Below are 18,634 nucleotides of genomic sequence, written 5' to 3' on the forward strand. Positions count from 1 at the left end.
AACGGTTAGGGCTTCAAATGAGACACTGGGAAATGACCGTATCAGGTTATTATTCCACAATTCATAGGAATTAATGATTCCATTTGCATTAAATCACAAAAGTAGTGGGTTTCTTTTACACGGATAAAAAGAACATTTTGGCAAATTGACTATTTTGCTGGGTGCCGTGAGAGGCTGACCCACAAAAGTTGATTGAGTCGCTAGGAGCTCAGTAATGGACTGAGTTTAAGGAGTGGACGTCCACCATTGGATTGTAGACTGCTGCTTCAAAGCCTCAAGTTAGACATTTTGGATCTCATCATCTTGGTACTCTATAAAGAGGGTGGAGCCAAGTACAGCCAAAGTATTTTTTAGCTAACCAAAGGTCAACTCATTTTTTAGATAAAAAAGCAGGAAACCTCCAGAGTGGACAACAGCAACTACTCTGTACGAGCTGCAGTTTAAATTAAATTAAATGATTGACACCATAAAGTCACAATGTTTATTTTAGTCAGGTGAGAAGTAGAGATTTTTCCATTCATTCAGACCTCGCCTGAATTCTATGAGCTTATACTGTTCATGGCAAACAAATGACAAATACAACTACTGATGTTGCTGTTCCTGAAAAAAAGAAAAACGGGGGAGCTCAAATTAGGATTAGAGTTGTCAATACGCGGGGTGCGAGGGCTAGGAGGGAGGACTCGGATGCGGAGTATTTGTTTGAAAAATAAAAGGACTTTCATTGTCAAAACTCAAAATCAAAATCGCTCCAACCAAAAAAAAGGGAGTAAGGAGGAGAAAACAAAACAGACAAAAAAAACAGGGACCTGGACTGGAAACCACAAAAGACTTACTTGACATGGTACGGAACATCGACATGTACTGTCGCCACACAAGACAAGAGACTCACAGGGCTTAAATACACAAGGGAGGCGCAGGTGATTGGACACAGGTGGAAACAATCAGGCACGGCAGACAATCACAGGGGAAGACAGGACAAGGCAGGAAGTGAAGTTACCCAGGGACACAAGAGACATGAAACTACAAAATAAGACAAGAAGCAGACCCAAACCGTGAGTTTGACCTATGACACTCAAATTTGCAATCTGATGACAGTAATTGTTGCAAAGGTCTCTGAAGGCATTTCTGAGATATCGCATTTACAAGAATGGGACGGACATTCAGTAACAGTGATCTTGACCCTTGACCACCAATGGCGCAAATGAGAAATGGACCGGACACATGCTTGGACGACCCCAAAACCTAATGTTTGAACGTAGGCCTAAAGAGTCAATTCTACCTACCCATAACTGATTGATAAACTCCCAATGGGATAAAAGATATAGTGGGATGACATCATCACACTCTGCAAAGACTTTGACATGTCAATTTAATTCAGACTGAAAGCCCATTTTGTAGTCAAGACAACACTCAATGAAGCAACTTTTTCCAAACAGCAAATGTTCTGTGCATCACTGTAAAAAACAAGGAAGTGGCGGGTTATTGAGCACAACACCTGCCACCTGTCTGTTTAAATCAAGCCCAAGGTGAGCGTGTGAAAGTGTGTGTTACCGTGTGTGCAGGAGCCCAAGAGGTCTAGAGAGGTTGAGAGGGGTATTTCTGGGTGGCTCCGTTTATTGGTTGATGTGGGAGGCTTATGTGCATAAGTGCACCTATGAGAGACTGGAATAAATGAAAATGTGTGTGCATGTGTGAGCGGGAAAGGGAGAGACGGAGAAAGGCTGCGTATGCGTGCACGTGTGAGGCGTGTGTGTGTGTGTGTGTTTTTTTACACTCGTTGGGTCGGTATCCAACCATTGCAATCAGCGGTAGGCCTGACTCAGCATCAATAATGACCCCATTAGCCACAAACCCCCTACTGGTGCAAACACATACACACAATTAAACACACACATAGAGACCGCCAGATGGACATTTCCTCTCATTAGCGTGAATGTTTGAGTGCATGTGTTATTTAAGTAAGACATGAAAAATACACAGAAACAACTAATAATGCGGGAACACGCCACATCTCCTCCCATCCACGAAAGCCGATGGGACGGATTGGTCGTCTTCACTTCGCTGGGGATACAGATTCTTAGCTACATGGTAAAGTTGATCCAAAAAAATCATTTAAATTAAACTTAAACATTACATTTTTACAATCATGAATATACCGCTTTTGGTTATTTTTATGCTTTTTAATTAAAGAGGTACATTATGCAAAAATTCCATCGCTCGTTAAGTATTCACAAATTTGCCCTTTGGTTTGATCACGTCTTTCAATATGTGTTAATTAGATGCGTGCATTAACAAGGTTTTCACTTGACTTTCACACTGTATGAAAGATATATCCATGAAAAGAAACGAAAAACAATAACATATGTCCCCGGAGTATATCTGCAAGGACATGGAGAATTATATTCGGCAATTACATGACCAACTTCTAGCCATTATTCAGTTTCCTGCTTGTACGGTTTTTAAAGTTTTTATTACGATGGCGTATTAGAGTGAATGATTAAAGTCAGAAATTTGTGAGCTAATGCAAAGTGATTTAAGTGGTAAATTTAAGAGAAGAAATCTGAGAAGTCAAGCTGACTCTAGCTTGAAGTACCAAAATATGCAGTTCCTCAGTTGGCCACACGAGGCTTCTTTCTAAAGCTGACTACCACTGACTCCCACTGACTCCCACTGACGATGTCAAAAGGCCCAAGTACACATTTAAACAATCCGGAAAGATGGCGAAATTCAGGAGACGCCCACTTTGAGCTTAACAGCATTTATTAAAAAACCAATGAAACTTAAGACTTTCCATGTTGTGGGTTTATTAAAACATTTTTTTTTCATTTGCACAAATTTGGCTGCCTTTGGAATTTTATTGTTCTTATGGTATCGCCTTTTCTTTTGTAAACTGTTTTCTTTATGAGCATGAATAAATTCGGAGATAATAAGGCTCTTGCTATCGCAGTGTTTAATGGATGTGGTGTGATGAGGTTTATTCAACCAGGGAAGGGAAGAGTGTGACAATACAATTTTACAACATAAATCTCAAAGAATATCATCTTTGTTCACAGAATATAACTACTCAAGGCTCAGTATTTTATATTATTGTTTGTTTTGTTTTTTTTACCTACAAGAGGGGTAATAAAGCGTCTGGATCATACCTTTTATCTGTTTTCTATTTCAAACTGAAGATACTTAGAAAATGAATCACATGAATATGTGAGTGTGAGTTACTGGGAGAGGTTAAGACTTTGTTATTGTCGCCTCATCAAAGGATGTGACATGGAGTTGTGTGTGTTTGTGTGTGAGTGTGTCAGGGAGTATTCAAACATTTGCATGCAATTATATGCATGTTAATACACTTTAAATTGTTGAGTATTATGTGTGTGTTTGTGTAAAATGTGTAGAATATGCATAAACAAAGCAATAAATCACACACACACACACAAACCTATGTATTGTATATAGACGATGTGCAAGATGAGAGGTCCATTGAAAAGATAGCAGCGCTGACAGTTTAAAGGTCAAAAGGTCATGGGTCAAAGGTTAATGTCCAGTCAGCTAAAATGGACTCCTATCGGGACCCCCCTCGTCCCCCCCCCCCTTCCCCTCCTGTAAGCCAGAGTGTGTGTGCGTCTGCATTTAGTGTACGGGTTGACACTAAAGAGACACCACACATATGCACAACGACATTTCCTATCATGAGAGGATGGGTGTTTGTGTGTAACAATGACCCCCCCCCGTGCCCCACATCCTGACAGGAAGAGCCAATGGGAAAAGAGAGTTGCTCCGGACCCCGAGGTGTCAATCGCGGATCGGTGATTGACAGACGAGTCAGCTGCCGCCGCTCTCCCACTCACCCACACACTCTCCCTCTCAGGACTGCACTCTGTCACTCTCTCAGGCTGGCTGTCTCTCACTCGCCTCCCGTGTCTCCGTCTCCTCTCCGTTTCCTCCCTTCCCGCCTCAGTTCTTCCCCAGACTCCTCCCCTCCACCCTTTGTTCTCTTTTTTTTTTTTGTCCGTCTCACGGCCCGTTTGTGTGCATCCCCATGCTGTTTGCAGTTTGTCATATTTTCCCAAACCTCCCGTCACTCTCTCGACAACTCTGTCTGTCCGCCTTAGCCCGTCTCTCCTCTTTTTCTCTGACAGATGGGTGCCTCCAACCATCTCTCTCTCCCTTTTTTTCTCTCTGATCACACCCGTGGTGTTCTGTTTTTTCTCCTCCTGCACATAATGCAGCACTTCATGCATGCACACACGTTTTTGCACGTGCAAATAGCGTTTTTCTGTTTGACTGTTCATGGCAAAACAAATTCTATATCCATTTCAATCATTAACATAAATGCTGTAGAGTACGATTAAATGAAATTAAAGGTCATGTGTGTTAGAAGTCAAGAGGTAATTAGGGGTAGGCAATTTGCTCCTGTTTTAAGATTTGGACTGCTGATTCAGCACTATGTTCTCATGAAGATTGGTGACTAATAGAAATTGTATTGCAAACATTTTGTCCAGCAATGTTCAAGTATTTAACGGAACAAAATGCTGTGACACTTATCTGTTTAAATAAGATTAAAGATTAATCAACTGAGAATCAACAGAATGCAACGGAAAACTTTGAATACAAAAAAGCTAATGACAAACGCTTCAGATCTCATCATTCAAAGAAATACTGGTGTGCACAGTTACGTGGCATCAACGCGTCAGTACAACTCATATCGGAATCAAGCCCCGCTATGCGTTTTGTTTTCCTGCTCCATAGCGTCCATTTTAACCACGAGCGCTTCTGAAGACGAGCCGCGTTTTAACGACACGAGGCGTCCAGATTGTGGAGACGCCAGCCAGCATCGCCGGCGCCGACAGACGGCCAATAGTGCGAACCCGGCCGCCAGTCACGGAGTGTACGGGCCGCACAAAGCAGTCACCCTGGTGTGATCACGCTCCACCAAACCCAATCTCAGCCTGTGTGTTTGCTGTGGATGGCTGATCGGGCGCTGCGGTTAACGCACGCGGTTTAGCCCCACGCGCCGCGCAGCGACGTGATGCTAATCCTTCGTGGGGGGGGGGGGGGCGAGGAGCACGTTACTTGCTGACGCGAGCGCCGTGCGGTTGTAAAATCCTTCCTCCCAAGGAGCACAAACTGCTGCTGCGTCGTGCCTTGTTGCGTGATAAGACCTCCCGGTTTCCTCCTCTCACAGAGTACCTGTGGCCCATCGCCGCCCACGCGCGTGCGCTGCCCCCCCTTTGTGTTGTTTTGATGCAGGGCTATTTTGGGCCTTGCAGGGATGTGGAGCAGTTGCACTTTATGAGCAATTTCTTGATAACACAAGCAGTGCAGATTTGAAATCTCTCTCTCGAGCTTTCGTCTATAAGTTGTTCTATGGTTCAGTTTTTGGAAATATTTCATTTTTACTCGGTTGAATTATAATTTGTGCGTTAGTAGTAATATAGTGGACAATAATGTAGGAATTACAGAAGGAACAATGGCTGGGTGGAACTGGCCTGGTCTCTGAACCCGTGTGTGCTCTCAGGAGCCATTAAAGGATGCCAACGGTCCTTTAAGTGAGTTAAGCGCATTCACGGTGACCCTTCGGCCGCGTCCCAACACCCCCTCGCAAAAAGCCCGGGTCGGTTCTCAGCGGGGGCGAGGAGGAGGAGGGGGGGGGGAGGCGGAATCTCTGCGTTTACCAAGGAGCCCAAATTGTTTTCTCGCCAGCGCGAATGTGAGTTTCACCGGGAGCTGACAGCATGGGTTTGTTTGTTTAGGAGTGCGCTTGGTGTGAAGAAGAAGGAAAGTAAGAGGACTTCTCTCTTTGGTAATATCACAGCGCAGAGAGAGCCTCCCAAACTACAGTCATAGTGTTTTAAAAATCATAGTGTAGCCTCTCTGTCCATTCTACACCCTGTTCACATTTCTCTTCCTCTAACCCACTCGACGTTCCCACTACTCCCCAGCGCAATCTTCTTTCTCTCCCTCCTTCCTCTACCCTTGTCCTCTCATTCTATTTCCTTTCCTCCCTCCTTCAGCTCCCATCTTCCTTCTGCCTCTCCCTCTCTCCCACTCGCCGTCCGTGGCTTCCCTTTTTTTTTTTGGTCTCTTTCGACACCCGACAGGATCCAGCAGTAAACCTCCTAAAGCACAGTCATCCACCATCGTTCCCGCCGCAGAGCTGCTGAGACGGGTGTTGGGAAGGGGGGGGGGGGCAAAAGATACGAGATAACGAAAAGACAAACGTCCGCGAAATGGCCCAAGACCCGGGGCGGCAGGCGAGGGGTGAAAATAGACGATGATGGAATTTCTGGAAAGAGTGATCGATGCCAAGAGACGATGGGGGGGGGGGGGGAGACAAACACAAGCTTTCACATAACTCAAGGCGCACACACATTATGGGTGGCGGGATGTGCAACATGATGAAGACCACCGAGTGTGTGTGTGTGTGTGTATGTATGGTGGAGGAGTTTGTGTAAGCCAATGTAACACCGCTGACTTGTGTGTGTGTGTGCGTGTGTGTGTGTGTGTGTGTGTGTGTGTGCGTGCGTGCGTGCGTGCGTGTGCGTGAGACAGCGGGTCGGGGCAGAGTGTCCATAGCTGGTTGCTTTATGGCCGCTGAGGACTGATTACATTGGTGGGACTGGAGGGGCGAGCAGACCGGGGGCCTCTATCCGTCTTCGGTGTGCCTGACTGAACAGACACACGGCGAATGGAGATGACTCCGCCAGAGACACTTGGCCGGCGTCCCGGAGACCTCGCAGGCATACGGCCACGTAATGGATTCACACCACAAAATGCAACCCCCCCCCGTTTCGCACTTGATTTGCGAGTTGCCCGCCCCCGTCATTGGATTGGGTGATTATTTAAGTCAAAAGTGTCGCGCCGCCGGGATGATTTGTGGACGTAAAGGATGTGCTGTTCACATGAGTAAATACACGCGTAACGGCACTTATTAATGCGCGCGTCCAGCGCTTTTTTTCCCCCCCGCCGGACAAGTAATGGATGTGTTCTGCGATCAAAGTAAAAATCAAGTTGGGGGCTCTGCGCTTATCTGTTTCAGTGGACTGCCAGTACTGTCAGGAGCTGATAAGTCCTGATTTATGCTGCTGATCCTGAAGAACATGACCTGAATGTATTTACTTTATTATTATTTCATTTAACTCAATTGTCAGGAGCAGCGTGCGGTGCATATTTTCACCTGACCTGTTCTCTGTCTGCTGCTGTTTGATTACTATTGAGGCTCATCGTGGACATATTGAATACTTGGCTCCATTTGATAACTTTTTTAATGCAGTAACGTGCTCAACGTTTAAAAGTGGGCTTCCCCCCCCCTCCCCCCAACATCTTTTTTACTCCGCTGCTAAAGTGAAACCGGCCTTTAAATAGAATGCGGCATCATATAAGTCGACTCCCAATGACCCCGGTGGCTTTACACAATACCCAGAGGGATGAGGTAGAGGTAGCATGCGTCATCTAGTGACTGTAAGCGTCCACTGGTAGGAGGCTGCTTGAGGGGGGGGGGAGGGGGGCTACATGGAGCTACATTCATTGAGAGAGCTAAGCCCTCTGCGGTATGGGGAGAGAAGGGACAGAGGATGGAGGAGAGAAGGGACAGAGGAGGGGGGGGGGGGGGAGGGAGCGGGAGGTGGCTTTGCATGAGAAAGCCACGCCGTGAAACATGAGGGATAAGAAGGGAACGGAGAAAAAAAGACAAATAGACAAGAAACCCACAGCGATTTACAGCAGGCTGACGGAGGGGAGGGGGGGGGGGGGCAGCGGGAGACAAGAGGCGAGAGGTGGGGAGATGATGCATAGGTGTGCTGGGGAGTCAGTCCGGGGTCTGTGGAATCAGAGAGAACAATGTGGCGTGAAGCGACCGGGGAGTCTTTCCTTATCTCCAACACACAAACCAGTGGGCGACTACGACTCCACTACTGATACAGTATACAGTCTTTGCTTAAAGCCATGAGCACAATGCAAAGAAGGGTTATTTTCTCATAGACGTCTATACACTGTGACCTGCTTCAGATTGGCCATTTGAAAGAAATGCAACTTTAAAGAACTTCAGCATCGGAGTCTGGCTCACCGAAGTGACTGTGACACACTGAGAAACTGTGTTTACCCCGCAATGACATGTCAGGATGGTTGCTGTGAAAATAGACTATCACCTTTAGAGACAGAAAAAAAAGAGAGAACAACAGAAGTGAGGAGCCAAAGGGGGGCGGGGGTGCGCACACGAGTGTGTGTATCTGATTTTATGTGAATCCTAAAAGTGGATGAAAATCAAGGCTTTAGGTTTTTAATCAGCCCCATCTGAGCGCTGTATGGGGACTCTGAGAGGCTTTCATGTAGAGTTTCTCTTTCTCTCACGCGCACACACGCAGTATCCCCTCATGCCTTCTGTTCTAAATTTACACCTAACATGAGAACAGAAGAACGGGGGAGGAGGCGAGGAGGAGCAAGGCAAGGTACGGGAGTGATGAAGGAGAGCATAGGGAAGAGAGGCAGAGGACAGAAGTGTGGAGACAGTGGGTGGGGTGGAAGAGTGAGAGACAGAGAGCGCACAGGAAAGAGAAGGAAGTGCGGATGGTAAAGGTGGGCGGGGGGGGGGGGGGGGTAAAACTAAAAGAGGAAAGGATGAGAGGAGCCAAATTTGATTTGGCCAGAGAGAGGCAGAGAGAGACTTAGATAGACAGGGAGAGAGAGAGAGCGAGGGAGGGAGAAGGACAGCGGCGTATTAGTCAAGGTGTCCAGTCCATGTATTGCCTGCTGTGCAATACCACCCCTCTGATTTACTCTGCCGAGTGACTGATGGGAGGGAGGACGGGAAGGAGGGGATGTGGGGGACCAAGGGATGAGAGAAGAGGGAGGTCTCGCAACGAGCGTTTAGGCCAAATTAACGGCACCTCGTAAATTACACTTAACAGCCATAGGAGGAAGGGGGGGAGCGCGTGCGTGCGTGTGCACGTGCAGGAATGATGACGCGTCAAAGAGGGAACCGTTTCCGCCGCTAACAGATTACTCCCCCGATAGAGTGGCGCTATACGGGCCGCTCGCTCGCACAAACACAATCTTCCCCTTTGATTAGCGCGCACGTGGCGGAGCTTCTCTCGCCCGGCGCGATGCCCTCGTGCACTGAGGCGGCGGCTGAGATTGGACACGTTGAGGATGCTGGGATTCTAAATTCACAAAATATTCGCTCTGCTCCCATGAATTTGTCATGTTTTGTCCGTTCTGAATGCACCTCGTGAAATGAAAAATAACACTTATACTTATATATACACAATACTTGATGTTGATGTTAAGGAAAATGAGTTTGCTTGCATCCTCCTCTCCCATTCCCCCCCCCCCCCCCTTTTCTATGGATTAAATTTAAAACAAAAAAAGAACAGACAGGAATGACATTTCAAACACAAAAGGACAACTAAGCGCCATTAAAATGCCAGCCCCTTTTGGATAACTCCTCACATACATCTTATGTTACTACTCAAGCTACACATCTAGCAAAACCCCCTCCACTCCCCCCCCCCCCCTCCACCTCCACCGATGCCCGTTCAGTTCTAAAAAAATGTTAGCTGTCAGAAGTGCAGGCACTTGCCGATCGCTGTGTGATTACAGCAGTGCTTGAGTGAGTGAGATACTAATACAAACACACACACACACACACACACACCAATCTCTCCAGTGGAGGGGTTGACGCTCCGAGTGATTAAAGTGGCGTGCTCTCCGAGTGTGTCACCTGGGTGCAGCTGTATCTTAAATCAGGACAGTGGGGCTCAGATTGGGTATTGACTGGCCCCGCAGAAGTCTCCATCCATCACGCTGAGAAGCCACAGCACAGAGGGGGGCCCCGATGCGCCCGTACACCCCACCGCCGCCGCCGCCGCCGCTTTGCCGCCCGACTGAGGTGGCGTGAGGGTTAGGGTGCTGCGGCACGGCACTGTTACTCATGTCGCGTAGGAACGCGCGATGGGCAGCCGGTGCCGCGCTCATCGCGAGAGGCGTGTAAGACGCCCCCCCTCCTCTTCTTCTTCTTCTTCTCCGCAACCCTCAGTTTTTCCGGGAGGCCCGAACGGCGTCGTTTTTGACTGTGTGCCTAATGATAATAAATGAGCCATCATGGGCGGGGAGGGAGGCACTAAGTCATCCACTTCATCGACAGGAGGAAGACTGGGAGCCCCAAGGTCACCCCACTGTCAGCATCACTCTCCCTAACGACTCCTATCGCTATCTCGGCGCTTCCGTGCACAAACACGCATTCGCACACCAGAGACCACCCGCGGATAAAGTCTTCCAGATCCTCGCTTGTTTATATCTTGTTTGGATAGAAGCTTGTTCGTGTTCAAAGAAGTGGCGGAATCAGCGTGTAGGTGAGATCATTGCACCTTCTTTTTTTTTTATACCAGTGTGAAAGCTTCTGTTGAAGGTGCACGCTGATCCCTCGCGTTCAACTCTTTGGCATGAAGCTGTTTCTATCTGGAACAATGCATCGAAGTAGTCGGGCACGGCAGCTGCACCACCCAACAACCATCATCACAGACTCGTTTGGGATCAGAAAAGTAAAAACAACCCTATTAAATTAAACTAAAGACCCTACTGCTTGCTGCAGTCGTATGCCTCCACCAACCACGTCACATTGCAGTTCATATCCAAAATGTTATGGTAAGTCTTTCAAAAGAGGAAGATCTGTTTTGTTTTGGATCGTTCCACTGCACTGTACAGTGAACGGATACCACCAGCCAGCCTCTTTCCCTTTAGCAAAACACCAACAGCATCAGATCAGCTGAGGAAGACAAGCGTTGCATAACTGAACCACGTCGTAAAAACAAGAAACAAAAAATAGAACCCTGACCCTCCTGATTCTCTAATGAGCTGCCATGCCCTGTCATCCCTCAGAGGCACAGATCTGAATTCAAATCCAGAGAGTTAGGGGTGGAGGGGGGCTTCTCCAGCCAAGAAACAGAATGTAGAAGGAGTACAAAATACCAGTGGATGATATTACGGCCGTTCTAAAAGTGTACGTTTCGGTGGGAGGTAGGAGGAGGAATCAGAAGATGCGTTGGAGAAGCCGAAACAGGAAAGTAGCAACTTCTCCGTCTACTGTGGGAATTATTCCCCACCCCCCCCCACACACACACACACACGTATGGATTGCACATGCACAGAAACACGCATGGTAAAACACACACAGGCGCACACGGGCATAGGTTGCAAGTTTAGACGAGCTGGAGAAAAGCTCATTTGCACCACATTGAAATGCATCTCAATTAAAGAGAAACACATCGAGGTGCCAGGAGAGGAGAGAAGAGAGAGAGATGTGAGAGAACTGGGAGGGAGGAAGCGGGGTGTGAAACAGATAGTGTGTGAGAGTAATAGAAAGGGTGTGTGTGTGTGTGTGTATTTGTGGGGGGGGAGCTGTATTTGGCAAGGAAAGAAGGGAGGTGAAAGAGAAAGAGAAAAGGGAGCGAGAGTGTTTTCATCTCCATCTCTTGGAAAAACATCTCATTTTTGGGATGAATCGGATTTGGAAACACGGTGTTAGGAGGTTGAGGCACAGCTAAAAATCCTCACTAACTTCAACCTCGTTATCACCGGCTCTTTGGTTCGGCGCCAGCACACCAGGGCAGTCCCTGTGCACGTGTGTGTGTGTGTGTGTGCTCAGATATACGCTCATGGCCGTGTACAGTACAACAGACACACAGTGAGGTTGCACCGGAGTGTAAGTTAACTGAGCTTTTTGGTACTTTTGAGGTTGCTGCGTTCCTCATGGCCCGTGTTAAAATTGGCAGTGCGCTTAGTGTGTAAGTAAATCAATGAAGTGTGATTTAGTGCCTGTGTGTGTGTGTGTGTGTGTGTCTGGGAGATCAAGCAGCAAAAGAAAAAAAAAATAAAGACGAGAAAGAATGAAAGAAAAAGACACACGCAATCTGTCACAAGTAGCAATCAAGATTGGCTTTGAATGCCGCCATCATTTTGCAGGGACTGTGATGTTCTTAAGGCTGCGATGATGCTGCCCCCCCCAACCCTCCACATCTCAACAACCACACCAGATACCAGTAGAGCCCCTCTTTCATGCTGTCGAAACTCGGCCGACTACGTCTCCCTCTTGCGAGAGCCCCCTTAGCCCGGTGCTCGCCTCCGTTCCAACAGAAGTCACGCAGCTCTTAAGAGTGAGCAGCATTCTGGGAAATCAAATGCTTTTGATCTTCTTCTGGTGTAAGATGTAGCTCCCTGCTCCCGACTGCGCCACCGTACCGTCGTTACCAGCATGATGTAATGCACCTAGCGTCCTACTTTAGTGTGAGTTTAAGTGACGCACGCACCATCGGTATCATTGGGCAACGCATCTCGCCGTTGCAGCGCTCCGCACCGGTCTCAAGATCACCTTTTTGAAGGGCTCTGCCTGGTCTCGGAATCGACTACGGATTTATTCAAGTACGTATTTATCTCCGCCTCTGAGAGGGGGGAATCCGAATCTCAATCCAGACAACGGCTGCGTGATTTTATTGCTTCTGGGAGACAGTTACATGTTCAAGTTACATGTTCAATCAGTAGCTTGTTGTGCAGTGTGGGACTGGTCTGGTCCGGTCTGGTCTGGATTGACCCGGTTTTGTTCAGGACTTGGTCTCAACCCCTCAAGGTTTTGGTCTTGACTTGATCTCGCCCCGCCTTACTCTTGATGTGGTCTTAGCTTTAGATGAAGGTCACTTCTTATTTTGGCAGCATGCTTTTACAAACGTTCGGCAGAACCTGTTCAAGCAACAGAACCACTTGGTTGGGTTTAGGAAAATATCCTGGTTTAGGTTCAAATAAGTAGGTTTGTAAGCTTAGACTAGGTACCAACTGAGTATTTAAATAAGTAGTGGAATAAGTTGTCCGCCCCACTTTCCCCCTTAGGCGGACTTTGTGGCTCTTTTTGCTACGTCACCTGACTTCCCCAGAGGCTCAGATACAGGGCCTGCATATGAATCATATAGAATGACTTACTGGGAAAGAGCAACACTATCATCACCGTCATCTTGACACCATCAGTGACACCATGTCATCCACATCAGCTGATAATACGTCATCTCGTTTTCAGCCCCCGAAAAAAAAGAAAAAAGAAAAACTGATGGGGTTGGCCGAGGCCAAACGATTGGTTCATTGCATGATTGCCTGGCCATGCCTACAATTAGGATCGAAATCTCTGCTGAAACATCTCTTTGAATCCCAGACAAGAAAGAGAGACAGTGAAATTGAAGAGAGGTGGACACAGGACGCAAACTGAATAAAATCGGTTTCCTTAAAGGAATATTTTCTTTTTTCTAGCGGAAATAAAAAAGAATAACAAGTCCATCCACGCTCTCACCTATGGCCTTTTGTCCCATTAGGCAGGGACGCAGCACGGCGGGCCCTAAACTGCTGTCCTGGCATACTTCCCCCTCCGTCCTGATTTAAAAGGGGCCCTCGTTAGCGTTTAAGTCGGCGTTCTTGTTCGATCAATCCTCTTAGCCTCCCCTTGTTTGTCTCGCAGTCGCAGCCGCACGGGCCTTCTTCCGTATAAATCTTGTGCTACGGTGACAAGCACGTCAGAGCCAGAAGAATCCGCCGCGTGTCAGCGACAGCTAAATATATAAATATATAAGCCAAAAGAAAAAACTGCTTACATGGGTTTTCTTCTTCCTCCAATACTTTGAGTTAGCATAATCTCTCTCTCCCTCCCTCCCTCCCTCTCTCTGTCTCTCGCTCGCTTTTCTTTTTGCTCACTTAAACTTTCCTTGCATACACATGACTGAGCAGGGATGTCACACACAGACCAGGACACACACACACACACATTCCTGGGTACATGCTTATCAACGATGGGCCCCCACGCTGTACACTGACAATAAAGCCCATCAGCAAACTACTCAGGCGCTCCTCTCGAAGGCACTTTGTCATGTCCGCCGCGTCTTTGGCGGTCCCTCGATCTGCCCTCGATGACTCCCGCTCACGAGCCTTTAAGCTGACAGATCGGGCCGTCATTACATTAAGTTGGGGCCTCTCTATTAGTGCAAATGGTGGCACATAACCAGATAATCGGCGGCGGACAGCAAGTGTGGCTATGTGGGAGGTGAGATGGTAGCGGGTGGTGTGTGGGAGAGTAATGTTTTATGCTGGAGGAAGTGTGATGTCTCCATTATAGACAGGCTTAATTGATAAACAGGACAATAAAAAAAATAAGCAGCAAATGGCCCCATAGATTTCTAGCAGCAGCACTGGAGGATGTCACTGTAAATGTGATGGGGAGGGACGGCTCTGGTGATAAGGCCTAATGGCACATATAGAAGAAGCTTGAGAACGATATCAGACAATGTCTTCATTACAGAGAAATAAAAAGCAGTAATAAAACCCCGCTCATAAAAGAAGGGGAGCAGCACTTCCCGGAGGGATTCCTCAAATGTTTCTCTCTTCTCACACTCTTCACTCCGAGCCCCCCCTCTTTAACTCCCTTTGCCCCCCGGAAAGAAGAAAGTGCCGACTCGTTAATGTCACAAATGGCCGACCTTTCATTCCCGGGCTTAACGCACGTGACCCCGTCACGTCCGTCGCGCGCTAAACGAGCGGTCTTCCGTTTTTTGTTTGTTTTTTTGTTTGGTTGTTGTTGTTAGTTTTTGCCGCCGGTGGCGAAAGCAAACGAGTCCCCTGTCGTGTGTGTGTATGTGTGTGTGTGTGTGTGTGTCGTGTGTGTGTGTCAGCAGCGGAGACGCGCTCGTTTGCAGCCCACTTTCGGCGCGTTTCGCCACAATGCAATGATATAAAGAATGAATGTTAAAGTGTGCTCACCAGAATATCCGGAAGGGAGCTCAGTGTACGGAGAATCCCGAGGAGTTTTCCCGTGTCTTTCTTTGCCCCAAGTTGAAGACGGCGATCGGACGCGCTCCCACGGTCCCGACCGAGCTGCGGAGAGAGGGAGGGAGAGGGGGGGGAAGGGGTAAGAGCGCGTTGAGGGAGGCTTTGGACTCTTCTTACATCCTGGTAGGAAATCGAGGTCAACCCCACCGCCACATCCGCCCAACCCAAGCACCCCAAAAACAAAGTGCGGTCGATAACTACACGCGTTTAGCCCACTAATCCGGGACTGTACCTCTGCAACGAGCCGGGATGACCACCGGGGAGGGTACGAGGCGCGGAGGGGAGAAAAAAAGGAGGACCGGGCGAAGGCAGCGGCTGTCAGAGAGGACTTTAAACTGATGCTGACGATGCGCACCGAGATAAGCTCCAGAGAGAGAGACAGAGAGAGAGAGGGGAGAGAGAGGGAGAGAGAGAGGGGAGAGCGAGACAGAGAGAGAGCGAGACAGAGAGAGAGAGAGAGAGGGAGGGACAGAAAGTCAGATAGTAGTAGTCAGTGACAGATTCAAATAATTGAAAAATAATTAATACATTTAAATAATAATTAATATGGCAGTTCCTGGCTCAAGATGTGAAACACAAAAAAACGGAACTAAACTACAACGTAATGTTATCCAGATGGAAGGCTTGTTGTGTTGTGTGCCCTCAACAGTCCACCTGCCCTGAGGCTGGAGGCCTCGAGGAGAGACCCCCTAAGAAACAGATTTTTTTGTTTCTTAGGGGGTCGGCCATGATCTTTAACAAGAAGAAAGGTACACACAAGTTTTGCAAAGACCAACACAAAAATTGGCGTCGCAGAACGCATCTCGTTCAAACTCAAAAAGCCAAGTCGCGTGTGTGAAGGCAATTAGCCTAAACGAGGCACACAATTTGGGCCAAAATGAACGTGAGCACGCTGTCGGGGCGGCGTAGCAGCGACTGGCGGTGAAGTGCTCAGCAGTCGGAGTACTGCTAGCTGTTAGCCGCTAGCTGTTCGCGTTCAGGCAAACACACCATCCAAACAACAAAGTAAGCACTTTGGGTGCACCCGCCGCTGTGTTATCACTAGGGGACCCTGCCTCCACTGGGGGGCACTCGGGGAATCACACACACATACACTTATGCACACACACACACACACACGCACACGCAGGCGACCCGTGACCTAATCCCCGTGCTGGTTAATGTCACGAAACCTGTCTTGAAAAGACTTCAGCGTTGGAGAGGAGGAGAGAGGGTGGTAACTTCAAACCTCATCTACTGTCATGCTCCTCAAAGACGCTCATCAGGAGATGACCCGGCACAGTACAGTATACCTCAGGCGCCGGCGCTCTAGAGACCTGCCGCATCAGCACCAGTGTTTATCATCCACACATTGGGGAAAAGCACTAATCTTTTCACTATTTTTGACGAATGCCCCGCGTCAAAAGAAAATGAATTCACGAAAATAAATGAATGCTTGCACACACCCACGCATATGGCTTGGTTCTCTTTTAAGGCAGTACTGGGACACCTTGACTATGCAAAACACATACATCTTGGAAGCAAATAAACTTTAAAGTCAATTATGCTTTAACCTGTTAAGAAGAAAGCGCTGAGATGCCATTTCACACGACAAATACTGTTAAGGCTGATCATGAAGCTAAACAACATATGGGTGGCTGACCACCTCGAGCTACACAACTTCCATTTCAAATGTATACACACGCATATACATTTGATACATTTATTTAACATTGATGGCATGAGCTACATGCTACTAAAGAATACATCTGAGTCTAATATTTCATTTTCAAAGCAAGTCTGTTCTTTGGTGTGAGCCAACAGTGCCAACCACAGTGGCGTCTCATTTCACCAGTTATTCCTTTTTTACACTTTCATGATAAAAATAAATAAATCTGCAGGCAGAAGGTCCGTGTCCCATCTCCTGAATATCCTCTCTTTCATTAGCTGCAATCTCGGCGGCTCGCCGGGCTGCTGCTGCTGCTGCTCACAGAAAGCGAGAGTGGAAGGCTTCCGGGCGGTCACCGGCACGAGGAAAACCAAAAAAAAGGAGGAGGAGGGGCGAAGATGGATGGAGCGTGAAGAGAGAAGGGGGCAGAGGTCAGGGTGAGGTCTGTGTCCGTCTCATGCCCACTTTGCTGTCCACTGGAGGGAGCGAACGGGGAGCTAGGGGGAGTAGGAGTCATTCCAAGTGCCGGATCTTTTTCTTTTTCACATCTCATCCCTGAGTCACCACTTCGTCTGTCCACCTACCCCTCTCTCTCTCCATCTTCATCCCCTCATCCCTCGCTCTCTCTCTCTCTCTCACTCTCCCAAGGAGCCTCTCTTGTTTGTTCATGCACCCGAACGTCTGCAACATCCTGCTCTCTATTTACAGAGCGTGTGGGATGAAGTGTTTGTGTGTGTCAGCTTTGTGCATGTGTACGAATGTGGGTTTATTTGTGATTTTGTAGGAATATCGATCAGTTGCCTCGCGCCCCGCGGAATTCAACCTTCCTGTGTTTATGTGCAATCAAATGTTAACCATATGGCACTGTTTACTAAAAGCTACAAGAGCGCCAAAAGACGATTCCCCGTAAGTGAATCAATCGCCCGGGTGGATAATTGGTCAATCAATGGGATCATTTTCGTGTCTCCTTGCAAAGGTCGGGAAAGGGGGAAGTCAAAGTGAAGGGCAAAAGTGTTTTATCTTAAAGCCTTTCACTTTATGGATTCAAAGTTTCCGACGTTCTTTCCTTTTGAGCCGGTTGACTTAAGACACTCAGGGACTCGACACTCCAGTGGAGTTAGGCCTAAACCTGGATTCCACGATAATGAATCTTATTGCTATGCACCTGCACACTTTTCTGTATCCATTTGTGTATCGCTTTGGAGATTCACCAAAATAATAGGAGGCAATTCTTTGCCTGAGTATACGCATTTTCATGCAGTCTCGGCTTGGCAGCTTTCCTGCGCCTATTAAACAGACCTTGGGAATTGGAGATTTCTTCTTGATGGACATTACTGTGTACAGTACTGTGGTATGAGCGTGTACTATGCGTGATGAACTCAGAGCACCTTGTCATGCTGTCTTTTTTCTTTTCATTTCATGTGTTGAGGCGGCTCAGGATCACATGTCCTGATTGCGAAAGTGTTAAAACTATATGCAGGCACACTCCTCATCCTTTTTGTCTTAATTATCCATCCCCCTTGGGCTGTCATCATTAAGGCGAGCCAGACACCGGGACATACTTGGCATTATATTTTTAATGCTGCTACAACAACCGGCTCAGCAAAAAAAAAAAAAAAAAAAGAAAAAAAAAAGAAACACCACAGATTATTCACAGCGTGTGTCTTGGCTGGGCTCCATATACTGTGACACATTATTATACTTTATTTTTCCCTCCTCTTCCACCTTCTTCTCCCCAATCATTTCAATCTCCTCCCCCTCACCTCCCTTTTCTTCCACCGTTCTCCCTTTTCCCCTCCTCAGATGCTTTCCTCCCTCCGATGATATAAAAATGAAAAGGAACAAAAGCACCTTCATACGTGTTCTGTCGATTCGCATACAGAGTCTGAGTTTGCGTGGCTGACGGTGCACTGTGTGTGTGTGTGTGTATACACATGTGTCTGCGCTCTAGTTGTTTGTGTGCAGCAGGAAAAATTTAAAAACTAGGCCATATCGACCACCCAGGGGTTTGAAAGCTCAAGGGGTACCAAAGCAACATGGTTTAAATAAGAAGAAAAAAAAGCATTTCAAACGCTATAACAGGGGGAAAAAACACATATGCACACGCACACATGAAGGCGTGCACGCACGCACAAACAC

At 47.5% G+C, this 18,634-nt stretch overlaps 1 protein-coding gene across 23 annotated transcripts in view; it reads right to left on the bottom strand.

Moving 5' to 3' along the window:
- The window catches only part of ptprdb (protein tyrosine phosphatase receptor type Db), a 116,188-nt gene extending 100,970 nt beyond the window's left edge, over positions 1–15,218 (bottom strand). For 13 of the 23 annotated variants that reach the window (XM_037471459.2, XM_037471458.2, XM_037471456.2 and 10 more), the window contains exons 1-2: positions 15,080–15,217; positions 14,779–14,892 (exon numbers count right to left, since the gene is read on the bottom strand). The gene's annotated coding sequence lies outside the window, so the exon portion shown is untranslated. Of the gene's footprint in view, positions 1–14,778; positions 14,893–15,079 lie in introns of all 23 variants that reach the window. The other 10 variants (XM_037471466.2, XM_037471465.2, XM_062564573.1 and 7 more) reach the window with 2 other exon arrangements.
- Positions 15,219–18,634: the final 3,416 nt, after the last annotated feature.

The sequence above is a fragment of the Pungitius pungitius genome, chromosome 9, assembly GCF_949316345.1.
Source record: "Pungitius pungitius chromosome 9, fPunPun2.1, whole genome shotgun sequence".
NCBI classification, from domain to species: domain Eukaryota; kingdom Metazoa; phylum Chordata; class Actinopteri; order Perciformes; family Gasterosteidae; genus Pungitius; species Pungitius pungitius.